Source organism: Mixophyes fleayi, chromosome 2, assembly GCF_038048845.1.
Source record: "Mixophyes fleayi isolate aMixFle1 chromosome 2, aMixFle1.hap1, whole genome shotgun sequence".
In the NCBI taxonomy this organism is placed as follows: Eukaryota; Metazoa; Chordata; class Amphibia; order Anura; family Limnodynastidae; genus Mixophyes; species Mixophyes fleayi.
Window position 1 is genome coordinate 153027038 of NC_134403.1, and position 18816 is coordinate 153045853.

Genomic DNA, 18816 nt, shown 5'->3' on the forward strand with positions numbered 1-18816 from the left:
TTGTTTCTACTTGTAATGTGCTTGACATGCATAATAGGTTACTAGAGATGTCTATGTATATGCACTTCTACTCATGTAACCTTTTCATATATTGTTACGCTGTTTACTTGCATTCAAAAATGAAAATAAAGAATATATATTAAAAAATGCAAGTTTGCTGGAATAAAAAAAAAGCATTATTCCCTTGTCATGCGACACTTTAGCTAGACTCTGAGTATATAGTTATAGTCTGAGACTATAGGTGCAGGAATGTAGTACATATGGCAGTGCAAAATAACGGGTGTGGCTATGCTAAATAGTGGGTGTGGTTTAATTGAGGATAAGGATAATATCAAAATGAACATGTAGGAAATCTACATAGTTTAAGTAAAATTAATTTATAAGCAGGAATTGTAAGTATATTGTTGTCATAAGATCCCTCTCCTGTGATACTCCTCCCATGGGATTGAATGGTTGACGCCATCTTCAGATAATTCTTTTATATCCTGCGTTAGGCTTTTGTTAAATTGGCAAGATACTTAAAAATGCCTAAAATCCACATAGTTTAAGGCTTGAGAACTAGGCCTCTAAGTAATTTAATTATTAACTCTTCAATGCATACAGTGCATACAAAATAAATAAGATAGAAATAAATCCTAAATGCATACAGCCATTCTGTGATAGCTATTTAGAAACATATGTAATTTTGTATTCAAAGACTATGCCGTGTCGGTCATCACTATCATCCAACATTTACATCTGCGCTGTAGCAGGTGTAAAAGATACAGCTGAAAACAGGCGTACTTAACTGTAAATACAGGATATGAATTAGACACATCTGTGTGAACACGCCCTTACTGTACTCGGGCTACATTAGTCCCTTTACACTCCCCCCTTTCCATCTCTCAAGTCATAAGGAGTCGTAAGTGTCAGATGCATGCTTATATGAATTACCTGCAATTGCGCTCATTGGCGTAATGTCCGTTTATGGGAATGCGCAGTGCGGAGCTACGCACAATGCACTATGCAAATGTACATATGTCCGGTCTTGAATCAGGCCCAATATATCTAGTAAATGAGCTAAACCGAAACAAGATTGACAATCACAGAGATGTCATCAGTCAGGCCCCCCATGTGAGCCGCCTGCCACCCCCCTCCCAAGCGCTTACCTCCTTCTCCTGTCACTGTAGTCCTTCCGCGGTGCTCTGTAAGCTCCTTACTGTGGAGATCTTGTGAGAGTGAGACTCATAGTTTCACTCTCACAAGATCTCCTCAGTAAGGAGATTACTGAGCGCCAGGGAAGGACTACAGTGATAGCCTCAGCAGCATTGATTGGGCCGGGGGCGCCCCCGACCCCACACCGATCAGTAATGCTGCTGAGCACCTTCAAGGGCCCCCTGATTGCCAGAGGCCCCTGGGCTGTAGCCCAGTTAGACCTCGGGTTAATCCGGCCCTGGTCACGTGAAGTTAGTTGCATGTATAGTATTGGCTTGCATAAATACAAAAATCCGGATACATACCTCCAAACATTTATGATTTGCAATTCAGGACTGAATGCATGAGAAGGGGGTATGGTCATGCTATACTGACACATCACATTGGGGTTGTGTCATGTACCAGCACTGCAGAAACAGGACAGTCGGGAGGTATGTGAATACACTGTATGTTGCCTGTCTAAGAATATTAATCTGGATTTTATTTATTTTACTGTAGACTTTAAGTGATATATTAACACATGTACAAATGATAGTTGCATTTCTGAAATCTTTCCTTGGTAGTTATTGCAATGAACCATTGCTGCCTGTCTTAGTGATGAAGGGCACCGTGGAGAAACAGGAAGTAACAAGAGACCTTTTGAACACCATTTCTTTAAGAATAGTTCTAGTCGGAAAATACTCCAGTTTGAAAGAGTTAATAACAGATTCATATTCATTAGAAATGTGTTTAGTAGAAAATTGGCTCAAAATAAGGTAAGAAGTATGATTTTTAGCAAAGAGCAAGAGGGATTTCCTTTGCTGGTATTAAAACTGATGTTACTAATGATAATAATAATAATAGTAATAATAATAATAATAATAATGTAAAACGTGAACTGTTCGGTAGAATTGCTGATAAAATTTTATGTAAGAAATAATCCACAGATCCCCACACAAAGAAAGCACAATGACTGTAAATAGTTAATGACAGCAAAAAAAAAGCACTAAGGGTCTTAGAATTGAAAATAAATTTGAGATAATTCTCATGACTGCTAGAGAAACCAGGTATTGAATTTTAGATAATTTGTTCATAAATGTTCATAAATTTAAATGCTACTTAGAAGTGTGCTAGATCCCCGGAAACAGCAGTTTTCGTGGATTTTAGATGATAAAATTGATTCGGAAATAGGCCCCTAAATGAGGGGAGAACAAATATTGCTTAAATATGCCCTATAGTTCAACTTATGGCTGTGGTGCCATCCTTTACATTTCTAAATTGGGAAATAAAGTATATTTCGCCTTTGGTGACTTGACTCTTTAACTAAAGTAAGTGTAAAAGAATTAAAGGGTTTATTTTGTATATACAAGTTCCTTCCCATCTATTGGAATTGACTAGATACACTTTCTTGCAGTTTATGTATCTGCAGACTGTCCTGTTCAATGGAAAGGGGATTATGCATATGTTTGTTCCCCACCGCTGCATCACCTACTCAATGACAGTGGATTTGAAGTCACTAATGGGAATGGATTTTGTCGCTAGTTATATTTCAAACTCTTTGACGTCAGAGTGATAACGTACTATGCAGGCCAGACATGAAGAGGACTGTGTGAATACAATCCTGTTCCAGGGATGGGATCAAATATACAGGTATTGTTAGATACACTCTGCTTGAGAGCCACTGGCCCAGGTTTCTAGTGTTGACAGAAAAGGAAGTAATCTTCACTTCCAGTGGTATCTCCTTAAAGTTGATATGTCACCTAAGTAAATGATTTTACTAAGCCAGAGCTGAGTGGTTCTGTCCATACTGTATCACCGATTTAGCTAACCAACTTTAAATGGCAACGGACCAATAACAAGCTGCAATATCGTAAGGGTAGCGTTTGGTCTTCCTGGTAATACCCACTCCCACTATTCAGTTTTGAGGCTATAAGAGGGGTGGGAGTGCACCTTTGTAAAATTCTTTACTAGGTGGTAGTGCAGCTTTAAAAAAGGGGTTTTGGGAGGGGGGTAGATTTTACATTACTGTAAATAAAATGTACAATTATATACTGATATTCCATAGCACATATTGCCATACATGGTTATTTTATATTTTCGTTGTATGAAATTAATTTTGTAAAATTCCAGGTACATGGCAATTCTATCAGAGAATTTCAATTACACAAGGAGTTACATCCTCTTGGGGTTAGGACCAGACAGAGTTTGAAATATTGCCTTTGGAACGTTTGAGTCATTTTAACAAATTTAATTTGTATTCAAATGTATAACCTGATTTTAAAAGGCACCTTTGCAATTTAATATTCAGAAGAAAGAAATCAGTGCATAGCAAACTACGAAGCATCAGTTTTCAGTTTAGGAATTGTGGTTAATTACAGAGTCAAGATATCAACATCGAGAATGAATTTGGTTTTAACAAGGATTATCCTTCAGCTTGTTTTCATCAATTATACAGTGAACATTACTTATCTACTGTACGGTTTTATTATTTTTCCATTGATATAACCTCAAATCAATATTGTATTAACAGGTTTTTTTTAAATTGCATTCCATTGTAATCACCAATGAATAGCTACTATGCTTTTTATTTCAGCCTTATTATTGTTTTTTTTGTAGACCTATTTTTTCCCTGATTGTTTTTAGTTATGGTATAATTGGTTTTGTGTCTAGTAATGTGTGCTAGCTGGCATTGGAAAGTTGTATTGTTAGAAAAGGCTATAGTCTTGAAGGGTAATACTTGCATGGATAGTTTGTGTCTTTAATGCTTGTAAGTTCTATGAAGGAGTATGTATTTCACGATTTCCTCACAGAGAGCCTGATTCCTCAAGGGACCGAAATGCTGATATGTGCGTAAAATCTCTATGCGGATGTCTAGAATGGAGCAACATCCACTTAATCTTTTGAGCGCAAAGGACCGTTACAACAGGCTACGATTTCAGGGGCGGAACGGGGAGGGAAATGGGCGTATGAACATAGTCATTGTGCAGTAAGGGTGTGCCAAGCTCGAGCACGTACAGAAACGTCTATTTCAAGCTTTGGGCATCTCAAAGCTACGTGTTTATCTGAGGTATCTCTTGCACCAGCTACAGGTCAGGTGTAAGTGCTGATAGTGATGACGGTTGCGTATAAATGCTTGAACATGTGCTTCCAATGAGGAGCAACTATAAAAAATAATTTTATTTTATGTACAGTAGACATTAGGAACATAATCATTTTTTTTTTCTTCTCTCCAGCTCCCCCCACCAACGACGGGGGAGCTGGAGAGAAAAAAACCAACTTTTTTTGGGGCTTACTCGACTATGAGGGGTGGGGGGGGGATGGGAATGAATTTGTTGTACCCGGGCCCTGAATTCCTCTTGGCAGCCCTGTTTATAGCATAATGGAGGTATGAATGAGCGATACTGAGTGTGAAGATATAAAGGTGGAGGGGGCTGTCACGCCTGTGCCAGTAGCCATTCTTGTCTCTCCAAGGACTCATTGGATCTGAGTCATTAAGGAAAGTAAGGCAAAAAAAGGAATAAATGTTCTTCGGACAAACCATGTTACAATGCAAGGGGTGCAAGTTAGTTTATTGTTTTGTACATAAGTTAAATACTGGCTGTTTTTTCATGTAGCATACAAATATTTGATAGCTTTATTTTTACACTGCAATTTAAAGAAGATCTAAGACATAGCCTACCCCAACTATAAATCTATCCCACATTTTAAATTTACCCCCCCTCCAATGGTTTTGCCCAGGTACAAAGTTTCTTCTTTTTTATGCTTTGCTCTCCTTAATGACTCAGACCCATTGTCTTCAGCCTTTACTATGTGAATATGTCAAAAATTAAAACTTTATGAAAAGTACCTGCCACTTGCAAGATAAATAAGACAAGTTCTCTGGCTCCCTGGCTCTATCTGTAGTGCCTCCCGCTCACTTCTTTCTAAGTAGCATTTTCTCCATGTGATTCTGGGCCTACCTGTTTTCCTACAACGTCCATGACAGCTCTGGCAGCTCCCCCTCCTGTGAGGTTCCTATTTCCCCTGGCACGTGACAACTGACGACCAATATCCCCCTCTCCTCTCATCCCACCTCTTTCCCCCTTAACTTACATTGCTATAGCTTGATTCAGTTCCCTCACGTTATCGTTTACATGTTTTACTACACATAGCACTCTTACTGTGGAATGTGACACTGGTTGGTCTCTTAGATTCTACTGTTTCCATTATTCTTGTTGTCACTTGTGTTTGTGAAATAACAGTTTTCGAGTTAAAAAAAACTTTACTACAACTTTACTACATTTTTCTCTCATGCTAATATTATATTATATTTTAAAATTAATTTCAAATTATTCATCTTCCGGGAACAGTTTTGCACCCCCATAAATTTTGCGCCACCCCCAAAGCCTTGTGCGCTAGCCTACAGCCAACTCAGCCTACTGGATAATTAGGCCCTGATCCCCTTCCTCTAATCGGGCATGGTCCAACCTAGTATCACTATTTGCATAAAAGTAACTAGGAAAAATGTAAAAGGAAATTTTGTAATTTTGCTTATTTGTCCCTGATTAAGCCCAGTATGCTAAGAAATGGAAACCAGATCCGTCAGGAAAAAACATTATAAAGCTGAGGTAGGTGGACAAAGAAATCAAACAGTTATTTCCTGAGGGGCAGGCACGTAACCAATATATGGAATTTGGTCTGGTCTTGTAGAGGGGAAAACCATCCAGCCCTGAGGTGGTTAAGGACAGGAAAGTTGGCACAGCCAGCTGCTTTCACATTGCTTTATTGCCACACCTGCTAAATGTCCTTGGGCCATTGTTTTTCTGCTAGCAACATTAAGCAATATAGTGCCTCATGTTTATTTTTTCATCTATGTTACTAGCGATGACATAGAGAGAGAAATAATTGGTTTACTTCTAACTGGTCTCGAGGGGTAGTCAAGTGCAATGCCTCATTACAGTACCTCTGTCAGCATACAGAATACAGTAGTTGTGTTCAATGGTTCGTTTCTTGGAGTGGAAAGTAAAACCCTCCTTTTGCTGCATTCTCTGCAGCAAAACAAGTAACATGTGAAAGTTTATAAGGTTAATATCATCCAAATATGATCTTTGTAAGGTGTGTACAATTAAATTAAATAAAGTTTATTTGATTACAAAAATGTGTCATTTTGAGTCTATTGTTTTTTATTGTCTTCGGGCCAATATGAATTTTAATAGCGTGTAGTATATTGTACTGGAAGGCAGGAAGCATGTGGCCTGCAGCTGCACCTCTCACAGTAACACCTGCAGGCTATAATTGTGTTACACATTTGCTGATAAAGTTTGAATGATATATATCTCATAAATATGGCAGTAGCCTTGTTTTGTTTAGTAGGAATAGTTTTACAGAATATGGAGTCTATTTATTATTATGCAGCGATAGCGCTCATTATGTATCACTACGAGTTGCAGTGATAAATAATACGGTACTGTCCGGTGAAGACCCCACTCCTATGCAAACAGATGTTACGGCTCATCGGCAGCCTAGTGCTGTCGGTGAAGGCAAAAGACTGCACATGGATTTGACCCGGCTTCACTGGGCACCATAAGAGAAGGTCGGCGAACTACCTGAGATCCTGAGATGGCATTAGTTTGTAGCAAACATCCATATGGAGCTTGAGCTGTAAAGTGACTAAATTAAAGAACAGGTCCAGTTAAAATCCAAAATGGTTACTCATCTGGATTCTGGTGTTCACATTACCTGGCAGGTGCCCTAACATCTTCCATACGCCAGCTGCAATTCAATCGCCTCCTGCATGTTCCCACTGGTAGTATCTTGATGGACACACTGCCTGTCTGGCCAGGAGCAGGTCAGCAGGAACAGGGAGAATCCAGTACTGATTGCTCCACTCTCCTTGCTTCTGCCAACTCTTTTTAGACAAGTTGTTGTCCACCATCAACTTGCTGCATGTAGCAGCAAGCTGAGCATTATGTCTGGGGACATAAAGATTTATTAGTCCCATATAAAATTAGGTCACATCTTTCAAGTTTATATAATTTGCAGAGATTAATTTCTAATTCCCTTTTATATTCATCTTCTAAATATCCAAGCATACCTAAATATTAATTTGTTACTCTTTCTTGATTGTAAGTATTATTAATGTATTTACCTACATTATTAAATGAGAAAGTCAGTTTCTGAAATTGGCGCAAGGAACTGCGGATGTATGTGTATACAATTCTCTCCTTCTCAATATTCAATTCTTCATCTGTAGATACCGTTACATCCATTAGGTCTAATAAGTCTTATTTAGGACAGACGTAGGCATTTCCTTTAACACCTCCTCTCCTTTATGTGATGCAAGAACTTCTTTCTCTAGCCCACACAATCTAGCAGTGCTGACCATTGTTAAGTTATTTACCTGCATTTATTTTAACAGCAAATTTGTAACAACAGCTTTTACTTCTTTTGAGTATCGTTCACCTTTAAAAACAATTCTTCTTGCAACAATATCAACTTATGTATATCCTTTAAGACTTGAAAGTCTTCTAAAGGACACAATGTACTTTTAATCTTAAAATATCGCTAGGTGAAATAGATGACAATTTTCAGTGTTAGACATGACTTGATGAATCGTGCATTCTATCAATCTCTGGCAGAAGCGAGAGAAAAATTGTTACAACCAATGTGACCACATACAGTGCATGTTCTTGCAGCTTTTGATTCATAACTAAAGGTCGTGTGACACCATTTATTACAGCCAAAGTCTTCCAAAATGAATTAGTAACAGGGGAACCATGTTACACACTGCACCAATTCTGCTGATACAATGCTGTACAATGTGGTAACTGCTTACTCTCATCCTGTTAATCTCCTGCTTTCATTGAACTACACAAAAATTATTTATTGTTGTCTATGTTACCCATTGTTAAAGTGGGTTTGATTAGGGTCAGGACAATGTTCTTTTCCTTCTCATTTATGTGTCTAGTTTTGCGACCAGAGATGAAATATCCTAAAGCCAATCAACGGAATGTTCACAGCAGCGCAGATAACTTCTGGAGATGAGTGTGCTAATTGTGTGAGAGGCTGTGTTTTATATAATTGTGTCAATGTGTTAGTGAGGGTAAGGCTGCATGTGTCACAATGCTAAGGAGGAGAATAAAGCCATGCCTCAGTTCACAGAGTTAGACAGTAGGGCCTGGACAGGCAATCTGGCAATTCTGCCATCTGCCCGAATATGCTGTATTCCTGACATTGCCAGTAGTCTGATTTGTGTTCCCAAGATTTTTTTTTTCTTTTAAAAATGGCATGCAGCCTCCCAGACCTGCATGGTCCATACTCAGCCCCTATTAGTTTACCGGGTCAATGCTGACATTGATAGTGCGACACCCAGTGGATGATGGAAAACTCTGTGACATTATTAAGCTGGGCAAAACTTTGCCTTTGGCCATGCAGGCTGTGTGCTTTGTATACCAGTCCTATTCCAGCTCCTTAGATAATGGAAAGAACAGAAGCCTCCAACAGCACAGAGTAGTAATGTGAGGCTCCTATTAAACTGATGCAGAAACATTGTAATGCAATTTATATATCCAATGTTTATATTTCAAGTGATCACATCAGTCAATAATTATATGGATATATGTGTAGTAAATAGGAAGCACTGAGTTCAGTGAAGAAAATTTTATATTTGTTTTAAATATTCCCAATAAGTATTATTATTATTATTATTATTATTAATAACAACAACACAATTGTATTTCCTTGCTAAATGAGCATAACTGGCTTTGCATCATACTCTTAATTAGTTGGTGAAGCTGAGGAAAACAATTAGGTGTCTGCAGAACTTAGATGACTAGTAATCACTAACAATAAAGTGTCAGCTTCTGATTTGCTTGGAGTTGGTTACTAATAGCAACAGAGATTAATTCTGCAAAACTTGCCTTGTCCCTAAAAGCCAAATAAATTAGTTTGTTTTAATTAATCTACTTCAGTTTGCATCACTGATGTATGGTAGTTACAATTTCCATTGAGATTAAGAAATAAAGCTGCTAATAAAGTAGATTAGTACAAAATATATGAAGCCCTGGATTTAGGGCTTCTCGTTATTCACCAAAGACCCCAAGCTGGTGAAGACTATCGCGGGGCACCATTAGATGGTGTTAGCAGGGGATTAGTATGAGGAAAACGCTTTATTATTCAAATACCTTTTTCCTAAGTTAAATATTTTAAAATAATTATATTTTGTTCTATTTCTATTACACACTAGACCCCTTAATGTGAGTCTGAGCTTGTGTCAATAGGAGTGACATACATGTTTTGCTGATTATTTTTAGCACCTGTTTCCTTATTGTGCAAAAGGTTCATAACATTCCAGAAGGTGCAGGAAAGTGTACTAAATGAATATTTCAGCCTATAATCACCATGCTAATTTGAATGTTAATATGCATTTAGGTAAGTGCTTTGAAATGTACAACTGATTTTGGTGCTCTTAATATAACCAAATACTTAAAAATGATGTCAAGAAAGGTTTTGTGAAGTGTAGTACTTTCTTATAGCCCATTGGTGTCACTCTTTTGGGGGTATTCAATTGGCCGCGTTGCTGCCGAAAGCAGCGTAGCCTGTGCACTATTACCGTTACTACAGAAAGTAGTAACATAATTACTGTTTGTACGGTAATCTCAGGGAGCCGCGAGCAGAAATCTGGATTAAATTTACCGTATTAACGCAGCATTATTCCGGTGGGATTTGAATCCTCCTCTTATTATTGCTTATCATTGACAAAACCTGCTAAACCTACTTATTGACAGAACACTGGCAATGCAACTTTTGTACTATCTGGAAATATAACAAATAGAAGAAAAGCCGAATACCTAAATTAATATGAACTAATTTATGCATGTTTTAAAATCAATTGACAGTGTGTGAAAAAAAATATTTTAATAACATTTCTGAACCCCACCACAGGCACTACTTTATGGTTATGATAAGTTTTAGATATTAACATGGGGACTGGCCTTACTTTGTGTCACTATAGTGTGCAGCGAGGTGGTAAATGTTAGAAGGAAAATAATTTGGCACTAGTCACTTCTGTGTATTTTTAAGTCTTTTATTCAATATATAATACAAGATTTAGATCAGGAGTCCAGATGACCTCAAAATAATGTCATTGCTTTTGGTATTCCTGGTTCAATGGTCATTCTTGAGAAACTTTTGGGTGATGAGACCTGGGAGCCAGCATCAGCTGCAACTGTGCAAACCCCAGAAACTCTGAGATTAAATACACTTTAGGTACAAGGGGCCTGATTCTTTAAGGATCTTAACTTGAGAAACTTCTTATTTCAGCCTCCTGGACAAAACCATGTTACAATGCAAGGGGTGCAAATTAGTATTCTGTTTTGCACATAAGTTAAATACTGACTGTTTTTTCATGTAGCGCACAAATATCAACTTTAAATTTCAGTGTACAACTACAAATAAGCTATCAAGTATTTGTGTGCTACATGAAAAAACAGTCAGTATTTAACTTATGTGCAAAACAGAATACTAATTTGCACCCCTTGCATTGTAACATGGTTTTGTCCAGGAGACTGAAATAAGAAGTTTCTCAAGTTAAGATCCTTAATGAATCAGGAACCTACTTAATGTTGTACCTTTGTCCAATCAAAATTGCACATAAAGCTTTCCTCAATGTTGCCCCTATTAGCTGCTTTGTATAGATGTACACCAGGTGGGAGTTGGGATGGAGTGAGGGTTTGCACAAATGGTAATGATTAATCATTACTATGTACTGCTGTAATCCTCCCTCACCTCTGAGGTGTCGGAGGTCAGTTCTCCTCTGTTTTGGAGCACAACTGCACTATATATATATTATAGATATTACATATGGCAAGGCTCTATTCCAAAACAAGAGCACTGTGACTCTATGTACATTAGTACAGAGAGCCCTACGTACTTAAACTAAGCTTCACAATGAGCTGTAGACAGGGCCGCCGAGAGGGGGGGGGAGCGGGTACATTTTACCCGGGCCCGGCCATGCCAGGGGGCCCGGGCCGGGCCCTCTCCGCTAATTAAATTTTTTTTTTTTTTTTATAATTTTCTTTTTTGCGATTTTTATTTATTTTTATTTTTTTTCCCGCGGGGGGGGGGGGGGGGGGGCGGGGGGGGGTTATTCGTTGGTGGGGGGAGCTGGAAGAAAAAAAGAAAAAGAAAAAAAACGATACTCACGTGATCGCGCGGCGCCGTGTCCCTCCTCTCCTCTTCTCCATTCACACTGACTGCCGGGCGTGACGTCATCAAGTCACGCCCGTCAGTCAGTGAGGAACGCTGCAGCCAGCATGAAGAAAGAAGACAGAAGAGGAGATAGAAGAAAAGAAAGGAAAGAAGTTGACAGAAGAGAAGAAAAGAAAGGAAAGAAGTTGACAAAAGGTAAGTAAAGAAACGGAGAGGCTAGGGGAGGAAAACAGAGATGGACAGTACTATAAAGAAAGGGGAGAGAAAAACAGAGGAGGGAAAAAAAGCAGAGAGCCACAGAGGAATTAAAAAAAAAGTGGGAAAGAGGAACAGAGGAGAAAAAAAAGGAGAGAGGAACAGAGGAGAAAAAAAAGTGGGAAAGAGGAACAGAGGAGGAAAAAAAAGTGGGAGAGAGGAACAAAGGAGGAAAAAAAGTGGGAAAGAGGAACAGAGGAGGGAAAAAAAGTGGGAGAGAGGAACAGATGAGAAAAAAAGTAGGAAAGAGGAAGAGTGGAGGAAAAAATAGTGGGAAAGAGGAACAGAGGAGAAAAAAAAGTGGGAAAGAGGAACAGAGGAGGGAAAAAAAGTGGGAGAGAGGAACAGATGAGAAAAAAAGTAGGAAAGAGGAAGAGTGGAGGAAAAAATAGTGGGAAAGAGGAACAGAGGAGAAAAAAAAGTGGGAAAGAGGAACAGATGAGGAAAAAAAGTGGGAAAGAGGAACAGAGGAGAAAAAAAAGGAGAGAGGAACAGAGGAGAAAAAAATGTGGGAAAGAGGAACAGTGGAGGAAAAAAAGGAGAGAGGAACAGATGAGAAAAAAAAGTAGGAAAGAGGAAGAGTGGAGGAAAAAATAGTGGGAAAGAGGAACAGAGGAGAAAAAAAAGTGGGAAAGAGGAACAGATGAGGAAAAAAAGTGGGAAAGAGGAACAGAGGAGAAAAAAAAGGAGAGAGGAACAGAGGAGAAAAAAATGTGGGAAAGAGGAACAGTGGAGGAAAAAAAGGAGAGAGGAACAGATGAGAAAAAAAAGTAGGAAAGAGGAAGAGTGGAGGAAAAAATAGTGGGAAAGAGGAACAGAGGAGGAAAAAAAGTGGGAAAGAGGAACAGTGGAGGAAAAAAAGGAGAGAGGAACAGAGGAGAAAAAAAGTTTTGGGGGCTATTGAATGTTGGGGTGAGTTTAGGGAGAATGAGGTCTATTTATTAAATGTGACTGAATTATTTAATGGCAGTGATGGTTGCAAGAAATAGGTACTGCTGGGGCTGTTTGCAGGAAGTTTATTTATTAAATGTGAATAGTATTATTTTAATGTTGGGGCTGGAGGAAGGCCTAATTATTAATTGTGGGTGCTATTGATTTAACGCCGGGGCTGGCTGTAATTTTCTAAATGTAGCCATTTTTTTTTCAAAATAGGTCCTTCAACATTCCTGGATCCGGACAAGCCACAACTAAAGAAACCAGCAGCCACAGGTGGAGAAAGTGAGAAGAACAGGTAGGAGAGAGCAGCACAGTGTGTGAAATGTTGTGATTCTAGTAGGGACAATACCAATTTTTGGTGAATGTTGTGCCCAATGTAAGGTGTAGGCCAAGACTGAACTGTTTGTGTACACACTGCGTTGTTTGTATACTACACTGTGGTGGTAGATGTCCTGAAAGTCAGGAGTGCTTGAACATATGTGACGCTCCGGCGAATTGAGAGCCTAGTGGTTTTTATGTTAGCCACGCCCCAATGGCACGTTTGCCACGCCCCCAAATGCATGACCACACCTCCCAAAATTTTTGCACCGCCGTTTGGCTAGCCACGCCCCTGAATGTATGATCATACACCTAAATTGTTTTGCGCCGCCGTAAGGCGGCGCAAAAAAATTTTGGGGCTTACTTGAATATGAGGGGGGCCCCATGAATTTGTTGTACCCGGGCCCTGAATTCTTCTTGGCAGCCCTGGCTGTAGAGATAGATTTCTTAAGATAAATAATAGCCTTTTGGTGAATGGTTGTGAAATCTATGTCAAGGTGATCAGATGATGACTTAGAAATAAAGACTCAATTGATTTTAAAGGTACAAGAGGCAGCAGCTAAATGGTATAGGTATTGGCCAGCAAATGTCACCTCAACTTTCAAGTCCAACAGTTGTTTTGTACATTACCTTTCCTCTTGTCTGGTATTTCTCTTACTCATCCTAAATGTTAATTGTGGTTGAAAGGATACTTTTTGGTTGAAATAGTTAAAAGAAGAGTGAAGAGGGACCTTATGCTCTCTTTCTTCAATCCCTTCCTATGCACAGTATCCATGCTACTCCTTTTTAGTTTTTGTTGCACTAATATGCAGAGATATATAACAGAAAATATAAATATGTATAAGATCCTCAAAGCTCTTTTAAAGATTTAGGTCACTTTGTGTAAGGCACATTTGGATGTTTCCCAGAAGGACACAGTAAGTAAAATTAATTAAATTCAACGACTTTTCATTATAACATAAATTTCTTAAGAGATAGCATGGTATTTATGGATTATCTTGTTAAGGATCATATATTTAATAGTAAACGTTGGCATAGCAGTTAGCATTGCTGTTTGCGTGGGTTTCCTCACACAGTCCAAAAACATACTGGTAGGTTAATTGGCTTCTGACAAAAACATACCCTAGCGGGTGTGTATGTGGTGAGGATTTAGAATGTAAGCTCCAGTGGAGCAGGGACTGACGTGAATGATTACATATTTCCCTGTAGAGCACTGAGTAATGTGGTTGGCACTCTATAAATAAACAGTAATAAAGAAGTGATGTAGTTATAATCTTTAAAGCATCAACCTCATTGCTGCAAGAAGCTAGGGATATATGTACATGTTTTATTCTATGCAGTTAAGATGGCAAAAGATTTGAACCTAGGGTTTACATGGACTAAACATCATATATTTAGAATCGTTTTAAGCTGCGTATGTTCCCTATTCTTCTATGTTGTTCAAGCATTTAAAGCCCAACAAACATTTGTACCTATGGTGATCTGGCTTCATTCCTCGTACAGTACACTGCAGCATATGGCTTCATTTGTGAAGTGAATCATCTCTCTTATGTGCTGAAGTGAAGCAGTTTGTGTTTAGGGATACTGCATATAGATACACAATAAGGAGAAATAAATCCAATAGCATGAGGAAAAACAAAGGGATGTGTATACACAAAGGAAAAACAAATATGTTTATTGCTATCATATGATTGTTATGAATGTTCTGTTTTTAAGGGCTTTACGATCATTATCATCATTTATTTATATAGCGCCACTAATTCCGCAGCGCTGTACAGAGAACTCACATCACTCCCTGCTTCATTGGGGCTTAAAGTCTAAATTTCCTAACACACACTCAGACAGAGAGACTAGGGTCAATTTTCTAGCAGCCAATTAACCTACCAGAATGTTTTTGGATTGTGGGAGGAAACTGGAGCACCCGGGGGAAACCCACGCAAACACAGAACATTCAAACTCGACACAGATATGGCCATGGTTGGGAATCAAACTCATGACCCCAGCGCTGTGAGGCAGAAGTGCTAACCACTAAGTATGATTCCCAGTATGTTCTATCATTGTCTCCAATGGCTATTCATTTTCGTATTCCGTGCCTTGAGGTAAGACCAAGTTTGCAGTTACAAATTACCAGGTCCTGGGATTGGCTGGGGGGCCCAGGCCTCACAGCCAAGTAATTAATTTTTTGAATGACTTTTATTTTTATTTTTTTATTTTTTATTTAAAAAAACCCGAAACAAATTCCAGTGGGTAGCACGCGCACCCCCAAATGGGGGGTTATATACAAATTTCCTATGCACAAAATACCATCACAAAGAATACTGACACGAAAATACCAACACTTAAAATACTGCAGAGTAGGAAATACCTAATGTTGTAAACACTGACAAGCAAGATATGCTGACATATAAAATACCGACAGTGTGAGATCCGGCAGTGAAAATGATGTCCGACACAGCGCGTCAGTAAGAACGCAATGCGAGCAGGTCTGACAGATGTATACTGGTAAAAATAGAAAAAATAGAAACAAAAAAAAGTGTGGGGTCCCCACCTATAAACACTATTGACGCTAGTGCTGCCAGCCTACTGCGGATTTCCATGAAATCGGGTGGGAAATAAACTCGGGGTCCCCCCGATTTTATGAAAACCAGCACTAGACAAACCAGCCAGGGTAGGTGATACTACAGCAGGGGGACACAGGCAGTGGTCCCACTGTCATAATGATAATCAGTCCCAGGCTGTTCAGCATGAGGCTGGATTTCCTAGGGAGTAGGGTCTGCAAAAAAAATGTGTGAGACGCCTCTCTAGGATCCAGCCCTGTGCTGAAAGCACAAGGGCTCTTCCTACACCCCTGGGGCGGTGGGTGTGGGGTAAAAAAGTGAGTGTAATGTATGAAAAAGTTAAAAACACCATTTTAGTTTGTGGAACTGCTATTAACAGTCTGGGCATGCTGGCACTTGGAGAACCCCCTTGCCGTGACACCCAGTGCCCGATGTGACCTGTAGTACCACAAAGTAAAATGTAAATAAAACACGGTCTTTCAAATCACATTAGTTTAATAAAAATAATAAAACCCCTGAAATAAAACATGACAAATATATTTTTTTCTTTTTCTTTAGTTCAACCCCTATATTATTTCACAATGGCTTGATAAATCCTCTGTTTTTCAGTCCAAGGGACCCCATAATAATTCCATACTAGGGGGATTTCCCACAATGTCATGGGAAATCCTCAGTGTGACTGTAAGCAATCACACTGTCTGTATTTTATATGTGTAGAGATTTCTGTCATGTAGTTATTTAGGCTGTCAGCATTTTTGCTTGTCAGTGTTTACATATCCCCCAAAAAATGATGTTCCAAATGTATGTATGAATAAGTTAAAAACACCATTTTAGTTTGTGGAACTACAAGTCTTTGCCAGCCTGGGCTGCATTACAGTCTGGGCATGCTGGCACTTGGAGAACCACAAGTGCCTGGGATGTGATGTGGCAATGGGGGTGGCGTAATGTGGCTGTGGGGGTGGTGTGATGAGTCTGGTGGGTGGTGTAATGTGTCTGGAGTTTGGCATGTTATATTTATTTATTTTATTAAAAGTGTGCACAATCTCCAATGCAAAGTGTCTCACGGACGTTGCGGATACACTTTGCGGCTAAATGAATACCACCGATAGTGTCATGTGTAAAGAGGCGCAACTACAGCCCACATCACTATGTGGCCATGCCCCCTTCTCCTGCTATGTGTGCAGGGGGAGGGAGGGGCAGAAAGTTGCTATACCGGGGCCCAAAATTCCTCTTGGTGGCCCTGCATATGACATAAATTAATGTGTCTGTGTCTTCCTTGGCACAATCTTATGATGCACAAAGAGACATGAGAGTATGTCTATTCAAACAGGGAAGTGAAATTAAATGACTGTAGTGGTGGTCACCAGTCTATGAAAACAGGTTCATGATGGAACAATAAGGCCTACAGGTACAATGATGCGGTCACATGTCTCCCGTACTTGCCCTTTGTCTTGGAGGAGAGATCCAGTAGGCAAGTATTACCTGCATCCATATTGTAATATATGTAGTTCACACTTATATTTAGTAGTTTCCTTTGTGTCAAGTGAATTCTGTGTCTGTCTCTTCTCTTCATAGAGTCTACATACAGAGTGAAACATGTCAAGCATGTCTACTGTATTGTGTGAATACCATGGATGTCTCCTGCCCAGTGCATAACATGTTCACTCACATTCTCTGCTGCCTCACAAACAAGGCCTCGGTTTGATTCATTGAACTTTTAACTCTGATATAAATACAGTCTGACAATAGTGATAGCAAATAATCACCATTTTGCCCTTCGCTGTCAGCAGGAGGCTGAGTTATTCGCAACCTACAACTTGCTGATGAAAGAGTCTCACAGAGCGAATTAGCTGCTGGTTTAAGGTAGAACCTATGAATCCCCTGAATATCACCTCTTGAGTTCCACTTTACAATAAAAAGAGCTGCTATCCATGTAATGCAGCAGCTCACATTAAAAGAAAAACCTATTACTACTTATTGATTCTCTTACAGATAGAGTGCGATCTCTTATGTCAGGTTGGCTCACATGCCATTAAAAGTACAGCACTGTCTGCCACTTTTGTGTTATAAATGTTAGCGACTTGGTAATACTGGTGACTGTAAGCGGGTCCAGCACAGAAACAGTCTTGAACTCCCAGCATCTTGCTTAAATAAGATGCCAATTTATATGATAAGCCCGGGGGCAGACCACCTCATCAACAGGCTAACATTTGGGAGAGGGGGGGTCTGACAATTCTATCCTCCATCGGCTCCAGCTGTTCTTCTGAGCGTATCTGGGGTTCTACCTACAGTTTGGGCTTCACTGTGCATGCTTTGAGATGACAGTGGGTGCAGGTAGCGAAACTACCTCCCCCGCGCCCCTGGATCCCATAGGCTCTGCACCACCAGCAGTAGTTTCACATCTGGTTAGGCCTCATACCTACTAGCATTATTTTTGTGTGTAGTATTAACATTTTTAACCTTCTTAAAAAGCGTATAACCTGGTCTAAAAATTTAAACCAATGTTTACAATAACTGCATACCCACTAGCAACGTTCATCATGTCCAGGATCTTTTTAGACAGAGCGCATTTTTCCAAAAGCTTTTTGCTCTTTTTTGCTTTAAGGCAAATGAGCTCATTGGTTAAGCCTAGGCAACATTCAATGGCCTCCTGAACATGAGCAAAAAGGCTTTTTACTTTTGCATTTGGCATGACATTTCACTGGCGTCTGTAATTGCCTTAATTAATGGAAAACAAACTTGTGTGAGTATGAGGCCTTAAGGTTGCTAATAATTTCCTTCTTTCTCTTTACTATTGTTTTTTATTCTACAATCCACTATTTGTATTTCTTGTTGCAAATAAATAATTAAAATAAAATTCCTTAATTTAATTGGTATTTTAAAGATTTAGTTGCAACTTGATGGACTATATGTTTGAGTGGTTTGATCTCTTTTTTTGTTTATATAGTTACATGTCTGTAGCACTTGCTATGTCTATTTGCTTTTTGTCATTATCAAGACCAAGTACATTTTTGTGTTCACATTTTTTTTTGTTTATTATTGCTTAAAATGTCAAATCCAAACTGTCCTATTCAAGCACTGGATTGATGTATTAGGTACTAACATTATTCACTATTTATTTCTGCAACTATTATATTCTGAGCATTCATCCAGCAATGATCTGAGTCATTAACATTTTGACATTTTTATTGTGTGGTTGATGGTGAGAAGTATTTCTTAGTAATTGTTTAATTTGTCACATTTAGTTTTCATGCATAAAAGGTTCTGTACACAGTATGCTAAAAGATTAAACAATTTTTTACAGGAGCCATTTATTTTTAAGGTTACAGTGTAAAATTAAATTGGGGGAGATTTAAATTATATTATGTTACAAATAACAAATTTGTAC

The 18816-nt window shown here is 39.0% G+C and overlaps 2 protein-coding genes across 4 annotated transcripts in view; both read left to right on the forward strand.

Annotated features, from left to right (window-relative positions):
• The window catches only part of SH3RF3 (SH3 domain containing ring finger 3), a 358548-nt gene that overhangs the window by 163265 nt on the left and 176467 nt on the right, over positions 1–18816 (forward strand). The window lies entirely within an intron of this gene.
• The window catches only part of LOC142141621 (uncharacterized), a 939875-nt gene continuing 933828 nt past the window's right edge, over positions 12770–18816 (forward strand). Inside the window, exon 1 of the mRNA XM_075200287.1 lies at positions 12770–12847. The gene's annotated coding sequence lies outside the window, so the exon portion shown is untranslated. The remainder of the gene's footprint in view (positions 12848–18816) is intronic.